Source organism: Cebus imitator, unplaced genomic scaffold, assembly GCF_001604975.1.
Source record: "Cebus imitator isolate Cc_AM_T3 unplaced genomic scaffold, Cebus_imitator-1.0 Scaffold43, whole genome shotgun sequence".
Lineage (NCBI taxonomy): Eukaryota > Metazoa > Chordata > Mammalia > Primates > Cebidae > Cebus > Cebus imitator.
In genome coordinates, this window is record NW_016107358.1 from 5,641,808 (window position 1) to 5,668,753 (window position 26,946).

General features: G+C 37.4%; 1 protein-coding gene across 2 annotated transcripts in view; it reads left to right on the forward strand.

Moving 5' to 3' along the window:
• The window catches only part of OFCC1 (orofacial cleft 1 candidate 1), a 207,467-nt gene that overhangs the window by 163,651 nt on the left and 16,870 nt on the right, over positions 1-26,946 (forward strand). The gene's annotated exons all lie outside the window — the stretch shown is intronic.

Sequence of the window (26,946 nt, forward strand, 5' to 3'; positions counted from 1 at the left end):
ATATAGCTAAGAAGCCATAACTGCTTTGATAAATGATCTCAATTCATGGATATCATGGTCTACTGGATTTCTAGATAGATAAGAAAAATGACATCAACTTTCCCCCATCTATGTCTCCATAAGTAAAATAACAATGAAGAATGTAGTTATCACTGACATCACTAGGGCAATTTAAGACTTTGATTCCTATGACTTCCCTCATGTGTGAAAGCAGGTACATGTTGTATCAGACATTGTTGGTTGCACCTCAGCAGCCATCCTCTCCTCCATCTTTCTTACTGGGGATGGTGCCTCCAGTGACTGAAAATAGTAGATATGTTCCCAGTCCACCATGCCCTACAGGTGGTCATAGACGCAGTTCTGATCAATGAGATGTGAGAAGGTATCGGCTTGGGCTTCCTTCTTTTTAGAAGGGAAACAGGGAAGAAGAACCCTTTCTCTCACCCTCTTATTTCTTCCCACTTGAATCATTGCTGTAAGGTTATGATATTGGAAGCTTCTGCAGACATCTTGCATTATAAAAGGAGGAAAATGAGAGAGACATCAACACGGCATTCTGCTGTATGGAGCCACTGCTTACAAATAGCACCTTCTACCTATTTGTAAGTTTGTTTCACATAAGATAATTAAATGCATTATTGTTCAATACTCTTGGATGGGCGTTCTGTTGCTCATGGCTGAAAGCAATCTTACTGAGACAATTAACCTGTATAAATGTAAACCTAAGTGGTAGACCCTCACCCACATTTTAGAGCAGGTATTCATTCTTTCATTCAGTATTTAATAGGTTTACATGATATCCTATATTCTGGACTTGTAATATTAGAATTTTTTCATATTGTCTGGGATCCACCAGAGCATAGCATAGAACTGGTTGCTTTTTAGCTCAGTATTATTTGGAAAATGAGCACAGTATGGTGCAGGAGATTCTTCTCCACAGATACCACACTGATTCAGTTGGGGAGATGGAGAATGAGGTGAATAGAATTAATTTAGCTAACTGTCTGGAAACCTAACATGACATCAGTGATAAGATTTAAATATCCAGAAGCTTCAGATTATGAGTCAGTCCAAATCCAAGCTGCATGATTTAAATGATGAAAGGGCAAAGCTGGGCAGGAGGCAATGTAGGAATTTATTTGATGCAAAAACTCAAATTACCAGTAAAAAAGATAATGTTCCATTGTAATAGTTTGCAAACAGCAGCAAGAAAACAATTGAGTGGGTGTATTTTGAGCTTCAGGCATTGTAAATTCTTTCACTCTCATATACTTTATGCCTTCTTTAATAAACTGGAGAGTCTTGGGCCAGCTTCATCGGTGACGGTAGGTGGTCATTCATTTCACAATCCACTAATTTTCATGATTATTCAGTATTTTATGTTACCTAAACTGCTTTGGATTTTGTCTTACTCAAATTGTAATATGGCAGTAGCTTATATGATTTCAGAATCATTAATTCAGTTGGTGTTCTCAGCATATGGGAGTTACTCCCTCATCTCTCCAAATACAAACAAGAATGGAAGGGCGTTAAATACGCTGATGGTACATAAAACTTTCTTAAATGTACACATCAATGGTGTGTTAACCTAGTGTATCTTGATTGAAAGATGCCAAGTGCTTAGAAAATTCCTAGGAAGAAAAACAGTTGACATCAATGCGTATTTACCGTAAATTTATTTCTACTTTAACAACTGCATTCTTGTATAATGTAGAACAAAGAATAAACATGAGGTAACTTAAGGTTTTATGAACTTTTTGCTTTTAAATATTCACGAGGTATGAGCTTTTGCAGAAATCTTTCAGGAATATACTCTAAAGACACCTAGTGTTATAGTTCATCTCCCTGCCCCTCCTTTCTGCCATGTTCCTGCTGACCTAAAATTTGATTTTCATCGTCAGCTTCCTGCTGAGTTGTCATAGAATCTATGTGGCTACTTTCAGGGTGGACCACTTTCTATTTTTCAAGGCCATCCAATCTGTTTTGGGAAATTTTGACAGTTAAAAGTTTCTTTCTAATAGTAAAGTCTGTGATTATGTGTTTTAAATTATTAGTGTCAGTTTGACTCACTAAAATCTCAAGTCAAAAACTAATCTATTTATTGCTCTATTTATCCTATGTATGTATGGATCCAAATAACTTGTTTATGCATTTATCTATCTCAAGATGTAAAGATTTGTTAAATAGCATTAGATCATTACATCTCAAATTCAGTATTCCTCATTATCTTCTTATCTAGTCACAGCCTACAGTGGCTAGAAACTTAGCACCCTCAATATATAGCTCTGCACAGATGCTTGGGAAGGATACAAGGATGGGAATGAACATAGCTTTTACCTTTTAGGAGTCCAAAGAACAAGCAGTGTATACTGTTTTCATTCATGAGCTAAACATGACCATGGTTTAGTCTATTTATGGATTTGATAGACAGATTATGGATTACTCTGCTCTTCAATATTCTGTTCTCTTGCCAGACACTCAGAAAACTACCTATTCCCTTTGTACTTGGTCTGAATTCCTCTGACCAATTGATTAAGAGCAGAAAGAGGTATGTGTCCTTCCTGCTCAAAGCATTTAATCGCCAGTGTGACATCCCTCTCTCCTTTCCCCTAGCTAGTGGTTATGGAAGAGTCCTGTACTGAGATTGCAGGATGAACAGATCAAAGCAGCTGGGACCATTGAGTCTTCTTATGGAAGAGTGCCAGTCTGGAGCAACTCTCCTGCAGCAAACTTTGCATGAACAAGAAAATCGTTTATTGTGTTAATAAGTCATTGAAATGTGGGAGTTGTCACCATAACATAACCCAGCCTACCTTAATTAATACCATAATCAACCTTCAAAGTCTACAATCACTCAAAATTTATAATTTTTTGGGAAACTGTTTTAATAATTGCTTGCAATAGAGCTAACATATGGAAGTAGTCTCTTAGCTAGTGACAAGTGAGCCTGTTCAAACTGCCACGTCTGTACCTAATACATCATCTTATTTAATGTTCAAAACATCCAGGTAAGGTTGCTAATATCTACAATACATCTATAGAAGTGATATAATTTGCTGTGGAAGTAGTTTTGAGAAAATTCCAAAGGCCTCAGGATGTATCATTCAAGAATGTTCAACTGTATGTTGCACTAAAAGGGAACGAATCGACCATCAGTGTCTTTATCCTTTCCCCCATAACATCGGTACTCAAAAGCCATCTCACCCTCGTATGCTTTGGTAAAACAGGAGTTCTTTCACATCTTCTCCTGAATTGCCATCTGTGGACACTTTTTCCCCAAGTCAACAATGCTCCTCTTGGAGCCTACCAGCTCCCCTTGGATCCTGTGTACCCTGCCACTGCTGATCACCACGGGAACCTTTGGGATCCCTGCTTTTCTCAGTTGTGCTACTTCTGTGCTGACCTCAGTAGATGAATGTTGTGGTTTGGACCACACCCCTCTTCTCTTTACTGGCCTTTCATAAATTCGCCCCACCTTCACAGTGTCCATTTTTACTCTCCATCCTCTACCTGTAGGGTTTTATCCTATGATCCTCACTTGACTAATCCAGGCCCATGTAGACCTCAGCAGGAAGTTACTCAAGGTTGACATTAGTGGGTATAGAATGAAACCAGAGTCTGTTGTGTGCTTTTACCTTCAAATTTCACTCCCCTTCTTGGACTCTGTCAGCTGAAGTACAGCTTTGTCTCTTGTTGTTCCTGATGTTAAGCGAGTGACTGTTGTATCAAAACCACACAAAACACGTTACATGCACACGTACACATTAATCTCACAGACAACTTAAAATTCTCAGAAAAAAAAACTAGGCTATGATCATAGTTAAACAATTTTTTCTAATCACAGTAAATATCATCTTTATTGAGTCTCTGCTCTCAAACATGCTAGTGGTTTGCAGTACTGGGCATATCAATAGTTTGTAGTGAGGGGTACAGTAATGCCAGTTCCCATAAATGACTCTTCACATTCCTCTCTTCAGTTTAATTCCTGGATCCCCCAGTGCTTGAAAGATGCAGCCCATTAGAGGGCCATTTACCCAATGATGTCCATTTTTTAGTTACAGGGAAACTCAGATGTGCCGTTAGAGCTTCTTGTTACCTGATGCTCAGAAACATTCTGAGGTAGCGCTTCTTTTTCACATCCCTCTACAGACTATGGCTGGAATTTGAAGCAAGATGGGTTCATCTACCCAGCCCATTGATTATAAGTCTAGCATTAGTTTTACAACAATGATTGTAAAGCGTCTCTCATGTCAACAGAAAATGACATATATGCTTCTTCATAGTTTCCTATTATTTGACGATAGTTCATAACATTCTACAAATGCTTCATTGCACATGAATTTGGGCAAAGCATGAGCACTTTTCTGTTTGTCAGGCTATAAAAAGTGGACATCTGCCACCAACCCATTTCCTAAATAACAATGAGTTCTTTTCCTCTTTCTTCAGACTGCCATACTTTCTGTCATTAAATTATTATTCTCCTTTACTCATTTCTGAATTTGAGATCTCAGTGTTCCCCCCAAATCAAATCAGTTCCTATGCATTCTGTATTCTTTCCTTGTAATATCTTTAGCAAAACATCTCTTTTCTTCAAATCTTTTTGTGACTAAATTATTGGGATGACCACCTTAATAATATTCTTAAATCCAGCAGATAGCATGTTAGGAATATTTTAGTAGGCGTGAATTCTAAGTGTCAGAGAGGTGCAGTTCTTTGACATGGGCAGTGAGTCATGTGGGATAAACCTGCCTGGGAGCAAAGCTACGAATTGTGCTGAGGCTTTCAGAAATGTGGGCTCTCCTTCAAGAGCACAGGTGGAAAGTTTCTTTTTTTTTCTTTTTGCTACTTTGGGAGACACACTTGTTGTACCCTGTGGAGCTAGAACAGGAGAATTGGGCTCAATAATAGTAAATCTTAAATTTATCTTTATCTTGGGTACCTTTCTGATAGCAGATTGGAACCTAGGGACTAACTTAAGAACAGCAGTTCTCAGGATATTTTAAATTAAAGTTGTTTGGGGATATATCAGGCCTCAGAAGGCTCCTCTAGATAATTCCATCTATAGATTTGGGGATAGAGATTGTTATTCTTATTTTTAATTTGATTTCTGACCTTTCCGCTCATTCTTTCTTTCTTTTCCCAAATATGCCAATTTTAATTTTGCTCTTCAATAGTTAAAGCAAGCAGTTTGAAATAAGCCTCTATATACAGTAGTAAGAAGTTACTACTGCATCTGTCTCATATCACTTCAACTCACCTCTCCATCCATATATTAGACGAAATAATCTTTCCCACTCTACTGATCAGTTCTTATGTCCTTTAACCATGCACCATTATCCCCTTTCTTGTGCTTTTTTAAATACTTTAAGTTCTGGGGTACATGTGCAGAACATGCAGGTTTGTTACATAGGTATACATGTGCCATGGTGGTTTGCTGCACCCATCAACCCATCATCTACATTAGGTATTTCTCCTAATGCCAACCCTCCCCCTACCCCCTACCCTCCAACAGGCCCTGGTGTGTGATGCTCCCTTCCCTGTGTCCATGTGTCCTCATTGTTCAACGCCCACCTTATGTCAGCATTACCATTGATCTATTGCTCTTCTACCCGCTACTTTATTCTCTACCTTTTACTTCTAAAACTGTCATCTATTGGCAGCTAAGACCCAAATCTAAATTCTTCTTGATTACCAGACTTAGGTGGACTACTGGCTCATTATTAGTACTTCAAAGTCAAAAGATACAGAGCTGAAGGTACAGAACTTCCCCATCAACCAGATCTGTTCTCTTTTCTGAGAAACACGTCTTATTTACAAATGATGTCTGCTGTCACAGCCACTCAAAGGTTTCGAATCTCTTTGAATATCCCCTATTTTGGTCCCTGCATTGAATTATGGATTTGCTCAGCAAACATTTATCAGGCACCAACCATGGTGCTAGGTCCTGGAGTTTCAAAGATAAGTAAAATGGATATGTAACCATCACAACATGTTTGTGTTCTTGAGTTTTGGGTCATTATTAAAAGAAGGTACTGCTGTTTCATATGGGTTTACATGAAAGACATTCCACTATATTCTGTTTCTCACGTCTTCAGCCCTATGCCTTTAAGATATTTCCATGTTGGCTGGGTGCAGTGGCTCACGCCTGTAATCCCAACACTTTGGGAGGCAAAGGTGGTTGGATCACTTGAGGTTAGTAGTTCAAGACCACCCTTACTAATATGGTGAAACCCTTTCTTTAGTAAAAATACAAAAAAAGTAGCCAGGCATGGTGGTGGGCACCTTTAACCCCAGCTTCTTGGGAGGCTGAGGCAGGAGACTCACTTGAACCAGGGAGGCAGAGATTGTAGTGAGCTGAGATCAGATCATTGCACTCCAGCCTGGGCAACAAGAGCAAAACTCCGTCTCAAAAAAAAAAAAAAAAAAATCCATGTTGGTGCATGTAATATTCTGATAGCTAATATGAGTGTAATATATAATGAGTGTAATATTCTAATAGATTCCAATGGCTGTGCACTGTTTCATCATGTCCATTCATGCTTTTTAGTGGAGGAGGGTAGATAACTTCCAATTCCACTAGCAGAAACAACGTTGAAGGGAATATATCCCTTTAGGGTCCTATATGAGAATTTATCTGGGAAGTACACCTAGGAGTGGGATTGCTGGGTCACAATGTACAGTTGTGCTTTATTTGACTAAGTGGTTGCAGAGTAGCTGAACGAGTCTTCCATCCGCTGATGGTGCACGAGGATCCTGTTTTCTCACATCATCTCCTACATGTAGCATTATCCAGCTTTCTAATTTTTGACAATATGATGCATTTCAAATGATGTCTTGTTTTAATTTACTGTCTCTAATTATGAATAAATTTGAGTGTTCTTTCATATACTTACTGCCATTGGGGTTTCTCCTGAGGGTAGTTTGTTCACATATTTTATCTGTTTTCTATCGAGCTTTCTGTATTTTTCTTGTTTACATGCGGACTTTTCTAGTGAATTCTAGATATGGGTACCTTGATGATGTCCAATTTTGCCAATATCTTATCTTAATCAGTCATCTATCTATTCAACACTTTTTTTCAATTACTCATCTGTAGTTTTCTTTATTGGCTCTTATTAAATTGAAACCCTTAATTGTAATGTTGTCAGAACATTTTCACCTTGTGGTTTATGTGGATTTTTTGGAGTTATGTTTTAAAAACTTTCTTCTGTGCTCTTTTATTTTTTTAAGTTCTGGAGTGCATGTGCAGGATGTGCACTCTTGATCATAAAGATATTCTCTTACATTTTTTTCTTCTAAGGTTATGACTTGCTATTAACTATATATTTACTCTACCCATCCATCTGGAGTTTGCTTAGCCTAGTTTTATTTTTAATCCATATAGCAAACCAGTTTTCCCTTTTCTGTCTACTAAAGAGTATGTTTTTATTATTATTATTACATAGAGTAGGAAGCAGACGCTTAGAAGTTTAAATAATATGCCTCATAACATGAGCAAGTAAGAGTCAGAGCTGTGATTCTCATCTAGGTCTTTTAACCTCAAAGTTCTTAAGTGGTCTTTTCTCTCCAACTTCTGTAGAAGTTCCCTTCTATGTTGCAGCCTCCTTGAAGGCAAAGATGCACTGTCATATTTCAAAGCCCAACATTGCTGAGAACAATGACGGACACATGCAGTGGCTCAGTAAGTATTTGCTGGAGTTGCAGTATCTTGCTCTATCACTCTCTGTCCTTTTTACCCTCTGTAGATTATCATAAAAACTTGTAGAACTGCCTTTTCATCCATTCTGCTGACAAACCATTTCCCCAAAGTGCTGTCATTTGATTAGATTGGCCTCAACATCTGAAAGCTGGACACACTCCAAGGCTTGCTGGTGGAGATTTGACACTGCCATTTGACTTGGAGAATAGTGCTTTGGTGGCACTAGTGGAATCAGTCCAGTAACTAACGGGAACGTCAATGATGGGTTCAAATCTGGGATGCATTAAGGTAATTGCATGGACACGCCAGCTTAGGAGACGTGGATTTTCGTCTCTGTCTTAATGCTATATTGGTGCCATGTTTCCCGAGGATGTGCTAACAAGTGTAATGAGGGCTGCTGTCTCCTTATCCAACTGTGCGTCATTGGAGTTCATAGTATGGGGGGAATTTAATTCCAGTCTTTGGTTTTCTGCCATACACAACAATATTTGGATGCTTCTGTGACTTTTCCAGGTGTTGGCCGTATCTGACCTAACTTTCTGCCAACTCATAATGCAATGTGGCTTTAGTAAGAAAACTATCAACCCATCTCCGAGCCTGCCTGCTCATGTATTTCAGTTCAACCATCAGCATTTGCCTGGAAGATTGCCTTAGAGGTTTTAGTGGTGGCTGACTCTTTAATGCAAAAGAAAAAAGCTGTCTATCAGAGCAGAATGTAATTTTTATGATGATGATTTGAGCTTTGCTTGTTTTAAAAGTAGTGGATAATGTAAGAGGAAAAATTAAACAAACAGAAGATATCAGATCAAGTCTTCAGTTCTCCTTACTACCTGGTGAGATGGAACCCAGCTCCAAAAACTTCTAGCAATATTGATTCACCCTTACATGTCAAGGTAAATCAGGAATCAGGAGCCAGCAGAAGATGTAAGACTGAGGAAGCCTGGAAGAATCACAGCACCAAGATGAAGATTACTTGTTCATTCTCTCATGTATGAACACAGCACACACTCACTTAGGAACACTTTAGTTTTTCTAGAGTGCCAATTATTAAGTTAGGTATTAGAGATTATTGCCATCTTTTATCTACTTTGTTTTGAAGGAGTATATTTTTAAATGAGGAAGTCATTTAAAAATATACACCTTCAAAACAAAGTAGATAAAAGATAGATACAGATTTTATAGAATGTATATTGTTATCAAATCAACCCATACTATTTCAAGAACTAAAGGCATCATCGATCCTCAGAATTAAAAGTGAGACTTTAACTAACCAAACATTTGCAACCACGATTTGAACAAAACACAGTGTGCTTCATATGTACCAACTATAATTATGTAAAATGTAAAATGTAAGGTTTAACTGACAACTGTCATTGGTTTGAGGTGGTTTTGTTCTTCTATACTTTTGTGTTATATCTCTTGGAGACCTTTTAATCTAGAAATAGGACTTAGCTTAGTGGTTAAGAGCACAAGCTCTGCCACTTACTATTTGGATTTAAATCTTGGCCTTACCATTAATAATGTCCTTGAGCAAATCTAACCTCTCTGTGTCTCAGTTTCCAGAGACATAATAACAGTGTCTATCTTATAGGAATATGGTAATGATTCGGTGAGTCTGTGCAAAGAACCCAGGGAAGGGCCTAGCACATAGTAAGTCTCTGACTATAGACTGGCTGCTAGGAACACAAAAATGCTTCAGACCCAACTTCCACTCTGAAGGTATTAGCAGTTTACTCAGAGCCACCAATTCCCTTGTTATGAGCACTGCTATCTTGCGGGTATAGTAACTAAAAGTAAGGGAGGTTAAGTAACTTGCCAAAGTTTACTCAACTAGCAACTGTCAAATCTGGGAGCTGGTTCCAGGACTTCTTTATTTTAATTTTTTAAAATTATACTTTAAGTTCTGAAATACGTGTGCAGAATGTGCAAGTTAGTTACATAGGTATACATGTGCCATGGTGGTTTGCTGCACCCATCTACCCGTCATCTACATTAGGTATTTCTCCTAATGCTATCCTTTCCCTAGCCCCCCACCCCACAACAGGCCCTAGTGTGTGATGTTCTCCTTCCTGTGTCCATGTGTTCCCGTTGTTCAACTGCCACTTTTAAATGAGAAAATGCGGCATTTCATTTTCTGTTCCTGTGTCAGTTTACTGAGAATGATGGTTTCCAGCTTCAACCATGTCCCTGCAAGGGACATGAGCTCATTCTTGTTTCTGACTGCATAGTATCCCATGGTGTATGTATGCCACATTTTCTTTATCCAGTCTATCACCGATGGACATTTGGGTTGGTTAAAAGTCTTTGCTATGTGAACAGTGCTGCGATAAACATACATGGGCATGTGTCCTTATAGTATATTGATTTATAATCCTTTGGGTATATACCCAGTAATGGGATTGCTGGGTCAAATGGTATCTCTGGTTCTAGATCCTTGAGGAATTGCCACACCGTCTTCCATAATGTTTGAACTAATTTATACTCCTACCAACAGTGTACTTCTAATAACTCCTGTCTTCTTTGCACAGTGATACAGCTATAAAATATCAGCAACCTAATCATAAAGAAGCTGTGGGAATAAGTAAGAGCTTCATCACCAGAGATGGAGTTTTAAGACAGGATAGTTATTCACGAAGGAGGCAGAGTATAAAGAATTTTGCTTGTTAGGAAACAGTTACCAGAGAAGCAGATAAAAGCCCAGAATGGAGCCCTTAGCAACAGTCTCTATACAATGCCAGGCGGCATCTTTTATCGGACTTTTGTAATCCCCTTCTTGGAGCCAGACTGGTTTTGGAGTTGTACCTAGCTTGTGATGAACCAGGCCAAGGGATTTTAAAGCCACTGAGTTTAGAAAGCTAGCTTTAGTGAGTATGGAGCAAACTAGAGATTATTGCCATCTTTTATGTACTTTGTTTTGAAGGAGGATATTTTTAAATGACTTCTTCATTTTAAATGACTTCATGAAGAAGTCATTTAAAAATATACTCCTTCAAAACAAACTAGATAAAAGATGGGTACAGATTTTATAGAATAAATATTGTTATCAAATCAACCCATACTATTTCTTTTCAATAACTAGAGGCATCATCAATCCTCAGAGTTAATAGTGAGACTTTAACTAACCAAACATTTGCAACCACAAGTTGAACAAAACACAGTGTGCTTTATATGTACCAAGTATAATTATGTAAAATGTAAGGTTTAACTGACAACTGTCATTAGTTTGAGGTGGTTTTGTTCTTCTATACTTTTGTGTTATATCTCTTGGAGACCTTTTAATCTAGAAATAGGACTTAGCTTAATGGTTAAGAGCACAAGCTCTGCCACTTACTATTTGGATTTAAATCTTGGCCTTACCATTAATAATGTCCTTGAGCAAATCTAACCTTTCTGTGTCTCAGTTTCCAGAGGCATAATAACAGTGTCTATCTTATAGGAATATGGTAATGATTCATTCAGTCTCTACAAAGAATACAGAAAAGTGCCTAGCACATAATGCGCCTCTTATTAATATTAAGCCTTATTTATGTAGACTAACAAATCCTTTATAATACTTTCTCAGTTGCAAAAAAAAAAATATCAGCCTTTTCAAGTCATGTACAGTTTTTCTGGAGTGCCAATTATTTAGTTAGGTATTGCCTTGTTCCAGATGAATTTAAAATGGAACATTGCCTCCTTCATATCCCAAGTGGGCTTGCAATACAACATAGCACAGCATTATCTCCTCTCTACGGCCAAATTAAGATCTCAGAGTTGATGGTAGAGGTATGTTTCTTATCTTTACCAACTAATTCTATATCAGCCAGGAACATCCAGCACTTATGTAGCTGGGGTGGGGCCAAGTGTCTATTCCAATTTAATTCTGCCCTAAAGATTCCTGGTTCCAAACAGGGTAATAGTCCAAAGCCAGAGAGGAAGGACTCCCCAGTTCTGCCTCAGTGACACTGCTGAGGGTAGCCCACCTGGAAGCTATGTCAAAGATATCCACTGTAGAGGAGAATTCATTTCCAGGTACACAGAGCTCCTCTTGGCATAATGTATGGAGTTGGCCTAATTTTTGGAGATGCATAGGATGTTCTGGTAGATGTCTTGCTGGCCCTCACCTCATGGGATGGGTTTGTTGAGCTATGTGGTGGAGAGACAGGACTTGCAGCTCTATTGTGCATAATACAACCAATCTTTTCATCCCAAGAGATGAAGAGGTGGGTCCTAGATGCATCTAACATGCATCAAGATACACAAAACACTTTATAAATTCATCAACAAATCACTTTGTTCCTTCTTCCTGTACCAAATTAAAGATATGTATTGCTATCAGTTTTGCTATCTGTAGACATGCACAATATTTAGTTTGTCAGCTTAGCTGGGTTTACAGTTGCACTCAAGAAGACATTGCAAGAGACTATATATGTTCAATGATTCATAGGGACCCCAGTAAATAGAATAATACAGGTGTAGAGCACCACGGATAATATTGGATACTCCTTTTTGGATTTCTAGAAAGGTCTGTTCTCTTTCACCTTTTTAGGTATCATAATGCCATATTATACATTTCTTCTTCTTGGATAAGCAACAATCTCTATGCAACACTAGGGGATATCTTAGTTTCTCAGATTAGTTGCGTTTCTAGTTGCACCCACGAAGACATTGCAAGGGACTATATATGTCTAATGATTCATAGGGATGAATCCAATGTCCAATGATTCACAGGGATGAATCATTGACATAATGTATGGTGGGTCCTAGATGCATCGAACATGCATCAAGATAAACAAAACACTTTATAAAACACATCAACAAATCACTTTGTTCCTTCATCCTATGCCGAATTAAATATATGTATTGCTATCAGTTTTGCTATCTGTAGACAGCATAATATTTAGTTTCTCAGCTAGACTCATAAGGATGAATCGTTGGACATTTCAATTTTGAAAAGTTTTCATATAACAATCTTAGCAAGAATTATTTGATTTTTCCAGATAATACTACTTTCTGTCTCTCTTTGTAAAATGTCTATGTATTGAGAAGTACTGCAGTTGTTTCCTCTGAGGCAGAACCCACTTAACAAGTATTTCCTGAACATATACTATAAGTGAGGTACAATTGTTGAAACTGGGGACATAGCAGTAATACCTTTTGGAGATTTTAGCTTCCTGAATCTGTTACATAATTCTTATTTATAGTACCTCAAATAATAATATTATGCTAATAGACTATTGATAACTAATTATTGGTCAAACTAATCTAGGTAAGAGAAAAAATTCATCTTATTTCTCCATATGTTATTGTAATTTTCATTAAAACAAACTGATTCACAGTAGTTTTAATCTGGAAAGTAATAAATGTACCAAGTGGCAGCTAATTTATCACATGTCTGTTCTCGGTTCCCCTCTTAACTATCTCTGACTCAAGGCACTCAGCATTCACACATATCTGGTCACAAGCCCTAATGAGTCAGTGCAATCACATTTGTTCTGGTAAACTGAATTACTAGCTAATGTTTTCTCCTCTTGCCAAACAAGACTGAAAGAAAAAGTAAGGGTAATTAGGAGCTATACAATGCTATTCTTCAACTACACAACAATGTGGCAATAAAGCACTTGGCATTGTTTAAACCACTATAAAAATTATTCTGTTTATTCCCTACAAGTCAAGATTCTCTCATTCCTTTCCAGTAAATCCCATTTAATGTAAAAGTAACTGAATGCAGAATTTATTCAGACTACCTTTCTCCATAAAAGGCTAAGAATTTAACACCTTGTGGATGATTCTTTTTCCTTATTTAGGAAGGAATTCCTAGGTCAAACATTATGTGCTTACTGTGGCCTTGAGGTTGTGACCTTCATTGGAACTCATCGAGTATCCTGCCTTGTCTTTAACCTTTCAATCTAAACAAGAAGTTAATTTGGGTGTGGGGGATGCAGAGATGTTTATTTGATTCTTTTTAAAGAATATCTTTTGTGAATCAGCATTTTGATGTCTTAGAAGTTCTTGATGAATCCCATTACTTAAAAATACAGGATAAGTTATTTTTATAGGGCTTTTAACTAGTTACTGATGTAATTTGCTATGTATTGTTTACCAGTTGATCCCTAAATTACTGTTATCCTTGACGTTTTCTTTAAATAAAGGAAGACATTTTGACCTTAGGCTTCAAATATGCTATTTCTTTTAAAAAGGAAGAAATGCCAAATGTGAATTGCTATGTTATTTTTATACCTAGGCTGCTAGTTTCAATTTATATTTACTATGGTTTTAAAAGAATTGAAAGCAAAATATATAAGGCTTTTGAAATAGATTTGTGTTCTTGGTATCCTCTCCATTCCCTGGAAAGACATTTACACAGACTTACACAAATAAGTTTAAAATTTTAGTACGCTTTTCAAAAAATTAAAGCCCAAAAAGTAAGAATGTATGAAATCCTTGTTCCTAGACTCTTCTCTCTTCCTGGAAATATGTTTCTTGTATTCTTGCAAATGAGTTTAAGATAATTAACTGACATTCTAGAAGGAATTTATTAATGAGTTGAGGATGATCACAAGTGATGCTGAGAATGAATGAGCTTATCGCTTTGTCTGTTCTATCACATGTAAAGTGCTACTCTATCTTTAACTTTGTTTTCAGTGGTAAGGCAGTAAGTAGCAGTGCAGATAGACTGTTTCTCATTTCAACTCACATAACCTGGTGAGTGAGTAAGTTTCCATTCAAGGCTAGGAGGGAAGCATTTGAATATTAGTCATTTTCAAAGAAGTCATAATTCTGGATGTGGCATTCATTTTCTATTTTGACTGGCGTACATGTTATTGTGCTTCTACTCTCATGCTGTATAAGAGTCTCCCTGATGAGGAAAAATCTACCAAGCAAATGGAAAACAGAAAAAGCAGGGGTTGCCATTCTAATTTCAGACCACACAGACTTTAAACCAACAGAGTTCAAAAAAGACAAAAAGGGCATTACATATGGTAAATAGTTTAATTCAACAAGAAGGCCTAACAAACTAAATCTATATGTACCCAACACAGGAGCACCCAGATTCCTTAAGAAAGTTCTTAGAGACCTACAAAGAGACTTAGATTTACACACAATAATAGTGGGGACATCAAAACTCCACTGGAAATGTTAAATCACTGAGGCAGGAAATTAACAAAGAGATTCAGGACCTGAACTCAACACTTGACCAAATGAACCTAACAGACATCTACCGAACTCTCCACCCAAGGAAGACAGAATATACATTCTTTTCATCACCACAGAGTACATACTCTAATATTGACCATGCAGTTGGATATGAAACAACCTTCAACAAACTCAAAATAACTGAAATTATGCCAACCATACTTTTAGACCACAGCACAATGAAAAATAAAAAGCAAGGCCTAGAAAATTGCCCCAAACCATACAATTACATGGAAATTAAGCAATGTGCTCTTAAACAACTCTTAGGTAACTAATGAAATTAAAGCAGAAATCAAGAAGTTCTTTGAAACTAATGAGAACAAAGACATAACATACCAGAATCTCTGAGACACAGCTAAGGCAATGTTAAGACGGTAATTTATAGCACTAAACGCCCACATCAAAAAGTTAGACAGATCTCAAATTAACAGTTACATCACAACTAGAAAAACTAGAGAAGCAAGAACAAACAAACCCTAAAGCTAGCAGACGACAAGAAATAACCAAAATCAAAGCTGAACTGAAGGCGATCGAAACATGAAAAACCATAAAATAGATCAACAAATCTAGAGTTGATTTTTTGAAAAAATGAATAAGATATATGGACTGCTAGCTAGACTAATAATGAAAAAAAAGAGAATATCCAAAAATGACAAAGGGGATGTTACCACTGATCCCACCCCAGAAATATAAATAACCATTGGGATCTACTGTGAACACTTCAGTGCACAAGAAATGCAAAATGTAGAGAAAATGAATATGTTCCTAGACACATATATCCTCTCACAAGTGAACCAGGAAGATATTGAATTCTATGAATAGACCATTAATTAGCTCTGCAATTGAACGAGTAATAAATAGGCTACCAACCAAAAAAAATAAAAATAAAAAATAAAAAGCCCAGGACCAGATAGATTCACAATTTGTACCAAATGTACAAAGAAGAGCTGGTACCATTCCTACTGAAGCAATTCCAAAAAATAAGAAGGGACTCATCCCTGGTTCATTCTATGAGGCAAATATCATCTTAATATGAAAACCTGGCAGAGACAACAACAACAACAACAATAAACTTCAGGCCAATATTCTTGATTGAAATAAATGCAGAAATATCCAACAAAATACTAGCAAATGGAATCCGGTAGCATACCAAAAAGCTGATCCACCATGATCAACTAAGTTTTATACCTGGGATGCAAGGTTGGTTCAGCATAGATAGATTAATTTAAATATGACTCATAACATAAATAGAACCAAAAACAAAACCCACATGATCATTTCCGTAGATGCAGAAAAAGCTTTCAATAAAATTCAACATCCTTTCATGTTAACAACTCTCAATAGAAGGCACATAACTCAATAAGAGCTATCTAGGATAAACCCACAGCTAACACTTAATGAGTCCAGCTCATTAAGTGAGGCAGGGAGATGGGGTTGAATTCCTCCTTCCTTCCCTTTTCAGTTTTTAGAAATGCTATTGCTAACGTTCAGTGTATTTAGGCATTTTTGTTGTACATTTCAAAAATTGTGTAACTTCTTTGTTTCTAATAATGATCACTTGAATCCAATATGATGCATCATATGTTAACACTTCCAGTAGATTACAGGTGTCATATTTTGTCAAGATGGCACTTCCTTGTGTAGAATCTGAACCTTCTGTTATTGACTTCTAGTCCTCCACTTTGATACAAACCTTTGCCTTCTGGGAGAAGTTGCTTACTTCAAACACGACCAGCGGATATGCTTCTTGACAATTAGTAAGAATTATCTTCCTTTTCTTAATGGACAGAATGAAAATTTCTGTGTTATACTTCCATTCAATCTCATTGTTGAGGCACTTCCCATGGGTCATTGTAAACATTACATATGGATCACTCAACAGCAATCAATTAAAAGTCTTTGTACAGACAATCTCTCCATATAAGAACCTATTTCTCTGGAAAAAAAATTACAAACTAAAAAGTTAAAACAAATAATGTAGTTATTTCTTATATAAGCACTTCATTTTTAATTTATGAAATATATATCTCTGAGTAATAATTATGGAGATTGATATTGCAAGCTCATTGGATATCCCCTTTATCTTAGTAAGAAATGGGCTGGTAAATAATATTTTGGCAAATGCCTAGGCTCAATCTATATTCAGGGGTCCTGCATTCTTCTGTTCAGGGATTCATATTTTGTTTAACACGGAAGAATTCAATTTTTTTCAAAATATAAATTTTCAGGAACTATGCTAATGCTCATCTATTCTTTGCTTTGCCTGAAATGAATCATTTTCAGTATTAGTTTTATTCAAGCTTTAGGACTAAGACTACCTACTGGTAGTATTTGTATTTAATAACTTTGCCTGCCTGTTAATGTTTAGATTCTTTCAAAACATCACAATTAGACTTTATAATCTTTTGGACTCCCCTCCAGAGGGGGCTCGACAGGCGGTTTCTCTCCTTAGAAACTCTTTTCTCTCCTTTTGGCCTTGTTACCTTCTACTTATTCTTCAGGTGCGCCTTTTCCCTAAGGCTCTATTTTGATTCTCATAATATTATGTATCTCATCCTTGTAATATCTACCATTGGTGCAATTTACTTTTATTGATAATTTATTAATATTTCTGTATATTTATAAGACTGAAACTCTTTGATAAAATATATCAATTTTTTTCTTACTGTTGTATCCTCAACCATTAGCATATGAACACTGGAATTATATGCATGTAGGTATATAATAAGCTTAAGAGATGTATCCCTTACTAATTGCAAAAAATCACTTTCTGTCCACTATTTGGCCATAATTATTTACATCCCTTCTACATAAAGATGCACTACATTCTCCCCAAGAGTCTTATTCCATTATGACGTTAGGGTCAAATCATCCAGGATCTCATTCTCTAAATCAGGACCAGATCTGAATTGAGTTTCTTAGATGCAGCTACTCAGATATGGCTCCTCTTGATCCAGGAATCAGTGTCCTAAAAGGACTTGTTATCTGCATTTCACCCCAATCCCATTACACAAACTTGGCAGGGTAACCATAATAGAGATGCTCTTCAAAAGATGAGGAGCAAGAAGCGTGTATCAATCTCTGTTCCATAGCAATTCTGAAATCCAGCTATACAAAAGCTGTCATAAAGTCCCCTATTTCAGGGGCAGGAAAAATGTGTTGAAAGTTATGTCCCCAGAAAGTAGTTCCCTAGGCCATTGTCCTTTTCTGCTCTTAGCTTCACCTCCAGACTCTTAGCTCTATTCTCTGAGATGTCTTTCCTGTTTGATAAGAAATTCCCCATGTTTGCAGCTAAGTAGCCTTCTTATCCTGCTTCCTGCTCATAGAAAGTTGGAGTCCCAGAAGCTACTTCCATTTGGAGGTGTCTCCATTCTATGCTTTGCCATGCCGGCAAAAGTCCCTTAAAAAGTTCATGTGCCAGATTAAATATAGATATTCAATCAGACTCTCATGTAAAAGCTACACACACTGTTATTTTGGAAATTGTCCTGTTCTACTTTGGGTGGCAGATCAGATCTACTTTGGGAGGCAAAGGGCCTCTATGAAACCTTCTTAGGATTCATAGAGGCCCTTTGTCCTACTGATAGAATCTACTAGGCACTTTCTTAAGTTATTCTTAAGTCTTAAATAAGATTTTATAGCCATGCCTTTATTCTTTATTCTGGAGCTATTTCTTATTGGGACATCTTTTGTGGGCTGAAGAGACATAAGAGGGGAAAGAGTTTTATTTCCCAACCCAGGAAGTCTTGGCCCCTCTGTATTTCCAAACTGAATAGTTTTTTTCCCTTAGCTTATGTCTCTCTTACAGTACTTTGTCACACACAGACAGACATACCAAACCAGTAAGCTCCCATTCTCTCCAAAGTTCTTCTTAGCCAAATCTGCAAGTTATTTATGCATATTTTCTACTTTCCAGGTTACTACAGGTGATAATTTTTCAAATCTTTCCACTTCTATATACTATAGGGGACTGGTATCTTCTAGCAGTTTCTCATTGCTTTTTCCCTTTCCCAAAAGTTTCTTTGCTACTTTTGTATGCTTTACCCATAACCCATCTCCTACCAGAACCAATGCTACAGGTTTAAGATTTCTGTTATGACAGCACATTTTTGGTCTCATTATTAGAAAAATCAGTTATCTATTACAGCATTTAAAAAATTCACTATTTTATTGGCTCCCAATTCTTTGGGCAGCAGTTGGAGCTGAACTTGTTGAGCAGTTCTTCTGTGGGTCTTGCCTGGGATGAATCATGGCTGCAATCAGTTGGCAGTGAATAGAAATGGATGTTATATGAGGGCCACACTCAGTGGGAACGGCTGTTTTATATAGGCTTCACTCAACAGAAGTGGATTTTCTATGCAGGCTTCCCTTAATGAGAATGGATGTTCTATGAGGGCTTCACGGAATAGGAATGACTGTTCTATGAAGGCTTCATTCAGTGAGAATGGATGTTCTGCGGGCACTTCCCTTTACGGGAATGTGTATTCTATGAGGCCTTCACTCAAGGGGAATGGATGTTCTATGAAGGTTTCACTCAACAAGAATGGATGTTCTGTGCAGGCTTCACTCAGTGGGAATGGCTGTTCTATGAAGGCTTCACGGAATAGGAATGACTGTTCTATGAAGGCTACACTCAGTGAGAATAGACATTCTATGGGGCTTCCCTTAATGGGAATGTGTATTCTATGAGGCCTTCACTCAACGAGAATGGATGTTCCATGGGGGCTCCACTCAGCAGGAATGGATGTTCTATGGGGGGTTCATTCCATGGGAATGGATATTCTACTGGGCTTTCACTCAATGGGAATGGATAGCCTATGGTGGCTTCGTTCAACAGGATTGGCTGTTCTATGAGGAATTCATTCAGCAGAACTGGATATTCTGTGAGGGCTTCACTCAACAGGAGTGGATGTCGTAGGAAGGCTTTACTCCATGGGAATGGATGTCCTAGGAAGGCTTTACTCCATGGGAATGGATGTTCTTTGAAGGCTTTACTCCCATGGGTGTGGATATTCTATGAGGGCTTAACACAACAGGAGTCTCTGACTTTTTAATAAATACATTGGCTCCCCAAAACTCTATAGGGAATGGGATTTTAGGAAATGTAGCTTTTAGCTTTTCCAGGTTGACACCCAGCACAGGAAAACATGAAACAAATTCCAAACTATGGCAACAGTATTTCTGGAATGCTGACTTATTCTTCATGTTTCCTCAATGCAGGGGTATGTATACTAGTAGACGTATGGACCCTGGTCCTACTGAACTGAATTTGTTTACCTATACTTGTTCAAGGTGTAGAGTTTAGCAGACAATCTGACATAGTCATAGTGTCTTTAATGGAAATTGCAGTTTGGCATTTGCAGCTTGAGTCTCACTTAAAAAATGGAAGTATGTTTCCTTGCTGTAAAACCATGAACTTCTAAACTTATATGGGATCTGACAAGTGCAATGCTTGTTGCCAGGGCCTATCAGGCAGGCACGATATCCCAGCTATAGATGCATATTCATTCCTTCTTTTATTTTATTGTTAACCTTTGCTTCAGTGCACTCACAACAAGATTGCATGTTCTATAGTTGTGTTTTTAGCAGTTTCTTAATTTCAATTGTTGCTGGAGGCACTGTATTGGAAATTAGAGATTTTTAGCACTTCATTTATTGTGGATTTATTCATTCTTCTTGTATATAGATACAGTGGCACTACAGTATGGTTTCCTAGCACTGGATGCAAATGCCAACACCCAGAGAACATTTCTTGGCAACTTACTAGCCTAGAATGGACCATGGAAGCCGTAGTGCCTGGTGGCATTTGGCTCCCTGCTCTTCATTAAATGCCAGAAGACAAAAGAGAAGAGTAATACTTGGACTTCTTGACCAAAATGGTTTCTGGATTTTTAAAGTAGCAACTTCAAATAAACCTCAGGCCTCAACTTCTCATGAGGACACATTGCTTTGATATTTATTTAAGTGACAACCTTGTGGTTTTTGAGTAAATGCTTAAGACTTATAATAAGTTGTGCAATTTCTAGACAAAATAAGCATTTGGTTTCTTGAAATACATAAAAATTCTCAAAGCCTTCTAAAAATCCATTATTTAAAATACCCTGGTTTTAAAAATGTAATTTTCACTGATCAAGTTAGTGCCTAGGATAGTGCCAATCAGATAAATGGTTTTAATGAATTTTTTAAAAAACAATAACTGTTAAATGGAAAGGAAGTATTTTCCCAGGGTAGCCTGATTCCCCAAACAATTGGCCTTCCTTTTTCATTATACAAAAGCATTTAAAAGAAATTGGACCCTAAGGTCTAAATAAATGCATTAATAATTCTTCTTCCAATATTAATATTCACAGCAGTTATAATAAAACAACCTTGGTTTATGTTAAATGTGCCCTATTTTCCTTATTTAATAATTAAAATAGCACACTTATTTGTACATGGTACTGGAAGAGAAGTCTGAGGAATGTTTTAGACTTAGAACAGATTATGGATATTGTTTCAACAACATTTAATGTATTCCCCTTTTCCTCATTAGTTGGGTAATTATCTAATGAAATTCTCCCTATGTTAGAAAAATTAGTAGAAAAATAGTGTAAAAGAAACATTCAAAAAGCACACTGTGAAGGGTTTGGCTCACTCTTAGCACAGGCAGCTGGAAGATGCTTTAAGGACTTCAGATTCAGGTCACCTTGTAAACATGCTCACTTTCTTATCTTCGTATATATTATGGACAGTCCATTAATGTTTTTTAAATGGATACACTTAATAAACATTTTATTAGTAAGGATTCAGTTATTTTACTGTTATGATAAGGTGTCATTGACTCAGCATAGCTATTGTCTCCAGAATTTTCCCACTTAAGAAACATTTTAAAGAATGTGTTGGCTGGGTGCGGTGGCTCATGCCTGTAGTCCCAGGACTTTGGGAGGCCAAGGCGGGAGGATCACGAGGTTAAGAGGTCAAGACCATCCTGGCCAACATGGTGAAACCCCATCTCTACTAAAAATACAAAAATTATCTGGGCATGTTGGCATGTACCTGTAGTCCCAGCTACTTGGGAGGCTGAGGGAAGAGAATTGCTTAAACCTGGGAGGCAGAGGTTGCAGTGAGCCAAGATTGCACCACTGCTCTCCAGCCTGGCGACTGGTGTCAGAGCAAGATTCTGTCTCAAAATAATAAGAATGTGTTATTCGTGTTTTTTAAAGCAGATAAAGTTACCCTTCAGACAAAGTAATCTGTCTCATACCACATGGCTGGAAAATGGCTAGCTGCTTTGACACCACTAAAGCTAAAATCCATGATCTTGGAGTCTGGAAGCAAAAAAAGTTGAAAGGTCTTCGAAAAGGCAATCCCAATTACTGTTTCCATATTCTTACTATTTTGAAACCCAGCGCAAATAAATTGTGATGACATGAAGTAACACTCACGCTGCCTGTGGTATGGTACATATTTAAATTTTACCGCAATTTTTGAGTCATTATTTCAGTAGTTTGATTTCTACCTATCAATGATCTACTGATAGGTATTATGGCACCACAACCTTAAGTCACTCATGTGTGTCCTGAATTATGATTAAGTGCATATAATGCTTTCTGGGTTCAGCATTTGGTGTGATTGTTTGATTTGCTTGCTTGTTTGTTTATTAAATCATACTTGTCAAAGGAAGTCTTATATTGAATGGAATATAAGAATGATAATAGAAAATAATAGATTTTCCTTCAAGTTTTGAGCTTGGAAGCTCTTTTTTTGTTTTTAAAATTTATTTATTATACTTTAAGTTCTGGGGTATAAGTGCAAATTGTGCAGGTTTGTTACATAGGTGGACATGTGCCATGGTGGTGGTTTGCTGCATCCATCGCCCCATCATCTATATTAGATATTTCTCCTAATGCTATCCCTCCCAAATCACCCCACTCCCTGCTATTTCTCCCCTAGCCCCCCACCCTCTAGGCCCCGTGTGTGATGTTCCCCTCCTTGTGTCCATGTGTTCTTATTGTTCAACACTCAATTATGAGTGAGAATATGCAGTGTTTGATTTTCTGTTATTGTGTCAGTTTGCTGAGAATGCTGGTTTCCAGTTTCATCCATGTCCCTGCAAAGGACATGAACTCATCCTTTTTTTATGGCTGCATAGTATTCCATGGTGTACCTGTGCCACATTTTCTTTATCCAGTCTATCGTTGATGGGCATTTGAGTTGGTTCCAAGTCTTTAACAGCTCTGTTAGGTGTATAAATTCTGAGAGAGAAGTACCTTAATAGCTTGGCCCAATATAAAACTATAATTTTTTCTAAGCAGAAAGAATAGATTAGCTTTTTCTTCTTTATTTTCTTTTTGAGAAATATGTAATTCTGGATATTGACAACAAAGGGCAAATGAGTCTTTTTAAATATTAATGCTCAAGGCCTTTTTAGAGAGGAGGTATTTCCTCTCTCTGGGAATAAAGATGGAAGGCAGCTAAGTTTTCCTTGTCCCTCTGCCACATCCCTCTTCTTGGATTCTTCCACATTGTTATATAATCCTCAGACTCTTACACTTTTGCCAGCCCAAATCCTGCCAGTCCGTCAAAGTCCATCTCACAAACCATGCTCTCAGTAGATGGTCCTTAAACTTTTGTTTCCAGCTACAGTGGCCTCTTATCCACTCCAAACCTTTTAGAACTTTCCAACTAGACAATTAGCAATAGGGCTGTGGTGTGTCTTCTCTCCTTGCAGAAAAGGAAGGACAGAGCCCATTGCATTTGTGCTCTATCGTTCTCAGTGCAGAAAATCAGTGCAGTTCAGTCATGGGTGATGAATAGAAGAATATCTAATATATCCAATTAAACTCTAACTTGCAGAGGGAAGAACTATCCCTTCCCACAGTTGTGCAGTTAGCTCTAACTTTCTGCTCTGTGGTATTAGTTTCCAAGTGGGTTGGCTTGCGGGATGGAAAAACTGCCTCTGTTGAATCACTAAGGGCTTTAGGTTTGTTTGGGGGACTTGGGGATTCAAAAGGAAGAACTTATATTGGAGAAAAGACGAGAGATGCTCCTGACAGTGGCAGTATAAGCAAATGACACTTGTTATTTGTTAATCCCGTGCAATTAACAGTGATATGGGAAAACTGTGGTTTGCAAGGACAACGGTGTGATCGTAACACATCTCAGGAAATCATTTCGGATTTAATCGCAGGTGTGAAATTAAGCAATGCTATTTTCATAAATACTATAATTAACCTAGATTTCCAGGAAGAGGTCTTGAAGGTTCTATACAATTCTCTGTAGTCATCCCTCCTTATGTGTTAACTTCTGAAATGATGGACGTGACTCAAACAGGTTTTCTCCGTGAGTTTTTGACCCATTCCTAATTCTAAGGCAAGTGGTGAATATCAGAGAAAGCCTTGTTTATTTCCAGCTAGCCCTCTTTTGTTCCCTGTGTTTAAAAAATGTGTGTTGCAGGTTTTTGTTAATGTTTAATTTTGCTTCCAGTAAAAACATTCTCTGTATTTGGCTTTGTTGTGTTTGCCACTTAAGAATGCAGAATTTATTATTATGTGCTTAAAGCAATCATTTAACACTGACATTTTAAGTATGACAATAATCCAAGTAATTGTTACCCATTCAGTTAACTGAAAACATCTTTACTTCCTGAGACAACTAATTATAATGCAGTGTTACTATCTTTTAATTGTAGACATGTTTGTTTTTGTGTTTATTTTGGTTTACGCTGTCTTCAAGGACATCCCTAGTCTCAAATTTGGCAATCTGCCCTTATTCTCTGTCTGCTGCTTTAGGAAAATAAATGAAAACACTGTGGCTAAACTCTTGAAGGAAAACAAGAGGATTTTTATTTTTCACAAGCTTTGCTCATGACTTCAGGACACTGGATGATGAGCTATTTTTAAAACTATCTGAACAGTTGCCATATAAATATAAATTAATTTATAAATGTACTCAAGGTTTCTAGAAGATGAATTCAGGTAGTATTCTTCTATACTCTTTACCATTAGTAAAGGGTATTTTCTCCAGTGCTGTTTACCACTGGAGAAAGGTGGTATTGCCTCCTTCTGGCTTCAAAGGACTTGAGTTCAAATTCTCATTGTGGCTTTGACCCCTGGGGGACGTTCTATTTTGATTTGCTTTACACAGGGGTTATTGCAGTGCCCTTTTATTTAGAGAATCCCTGACATTCAGGAATTTTTAATTTCCTAATTTAGTGTTAGATGTTTCCATTTAGAGCTAATTTAGAGGACAGTTAAGTATTTCATTGACTTTCTCACATCATATTCTAATCCTTTTTTCCACTTAATACAGTGTTCTTCTAAATAACCTATTGAGTGTTCTGTTTTGTTTTTACCAAGTCGGACCTAATAATTAATGTTGCAGTTATGAGGAATAGTATGAGAAATGTAACATTTCACATAATAACAGTTTTCCCCATGTTCCTGAATGTATTTGTGTGTGCATTGTCTGTGATTGCCTCTGGGCATGTACAATCCTAGTGCTGTGAATTGCTTCTGAACACATACACACACACCTACACCCACACACACACTAACACACACTCACACACATACATACACACAAAGGAGCTTTGCTGCGAAATATTTTGCTTGCAGATCTCAAGGCAATCTCTCTAAATGACACTTGCTGCTCATATGTGCAGTGTGCATTCAATAATCAATCTGTCACCTATGAAACACACACACACATAGCACCAACTCCTGCATCTAAATCAATAAATAATTCAATTATTCTTTTACCTCTGCCATTCAACTGAAAGACCATCCTAAATATTTAAAACAAAACTAGCAAAAACTTAGGTTCTTTGGTTTCCTGGCTTTGTGACTTGAGTAACATCATCAAGGCAAACATGATGCTGGCTATGTTCTGCTTTCTTACATTTTTCAACTTGCTTTAATTTTGTTTACACAGGAGATTTTTACTTAATGCCAATTCCTATTCTAGGTCTTGCTAGGTTTTAGGAATTTGATGTACTACATGGTCAGTATAAATACATAATATTTTTAAATTGCAAATAAAAGAAAAGCCAAATACCAATGGCCTAAATGATGAGAAGTCCATTTTTCTCAGGCAACAAGGAGTTGATAAGCAGGCAGTTGCTGGCATGCTTTCTACAGTAAGCCTGTGTTGGGATTCTGGCTCAGCCTCTCCGTGATTCTCTCCTTTGATCCGCATGATTTCAGGAGCTCTAAATCACAAGATCACATTCTCAGAATCCTTCAGCAACCTTCTCCTTGCAGCCTTCCCCTTGTCCAGAACTGGGTCATGTGCCCACTCTTCATTACAAGGGGAAGTTGGAAAAAGGAATATCTAGAATTTTTCTAGCCTCTACAATTGGAGGCGGGCAAGGGGCAGTTGGATTGGAAAGTGTTTTGGGTAGCCAACTCATTATTGCCACATGGCCCCTGCAATTCTTACAATTACTATTATTAACTTTTTTGTTATTCACAGAAAATAGGTTCACCATCCCAACTCCACCCCAACACAGCATATGTTGAATTCGTATTAGGATTTACATTAGGATTTGTTTTTGTCAGTTTGGGCTGCTGTATCAAAAGTATACTGCATAGGATAAACAATAAACATTTATTTTTGGAGGCTAGAAGTTTAAGATCAAAGTGCTGGCAGATCTGGGGCCTGGTAGGATTCTGTTTCTGGTTCATGGATCATTCTCTTCTCCTTGTATCCTAATACGGCTAAGAGAACAAACTCTAGCCTCTTTCTTTTCTTATAAGGGCATAAATTCCATATTGAGAGCTCTCATCCTCATGATCTCATCTGAATCTAATCACCTACCAACATTTCTACCTCCTGATACTATCCCTAGAGGGTTGGGGTTTCACCATGAGAATCTGGGGGGAACACAAACATGCAGTCTACAACAGGATTCTTTGGTCAAAATCACCAATGTTAACTTAAATGAGCATATATATATATATATATATATATTTTTTTTTTTTTTTTTGAGATGGAGTCTCGCTGTCACCTAGGCTGGAGTGCTATGGTGCAATCTCGGCTCACTGCAACCTCTACCTTCCAGGTTCAAGCAATTCTCCTGCTTCAGACTCCTG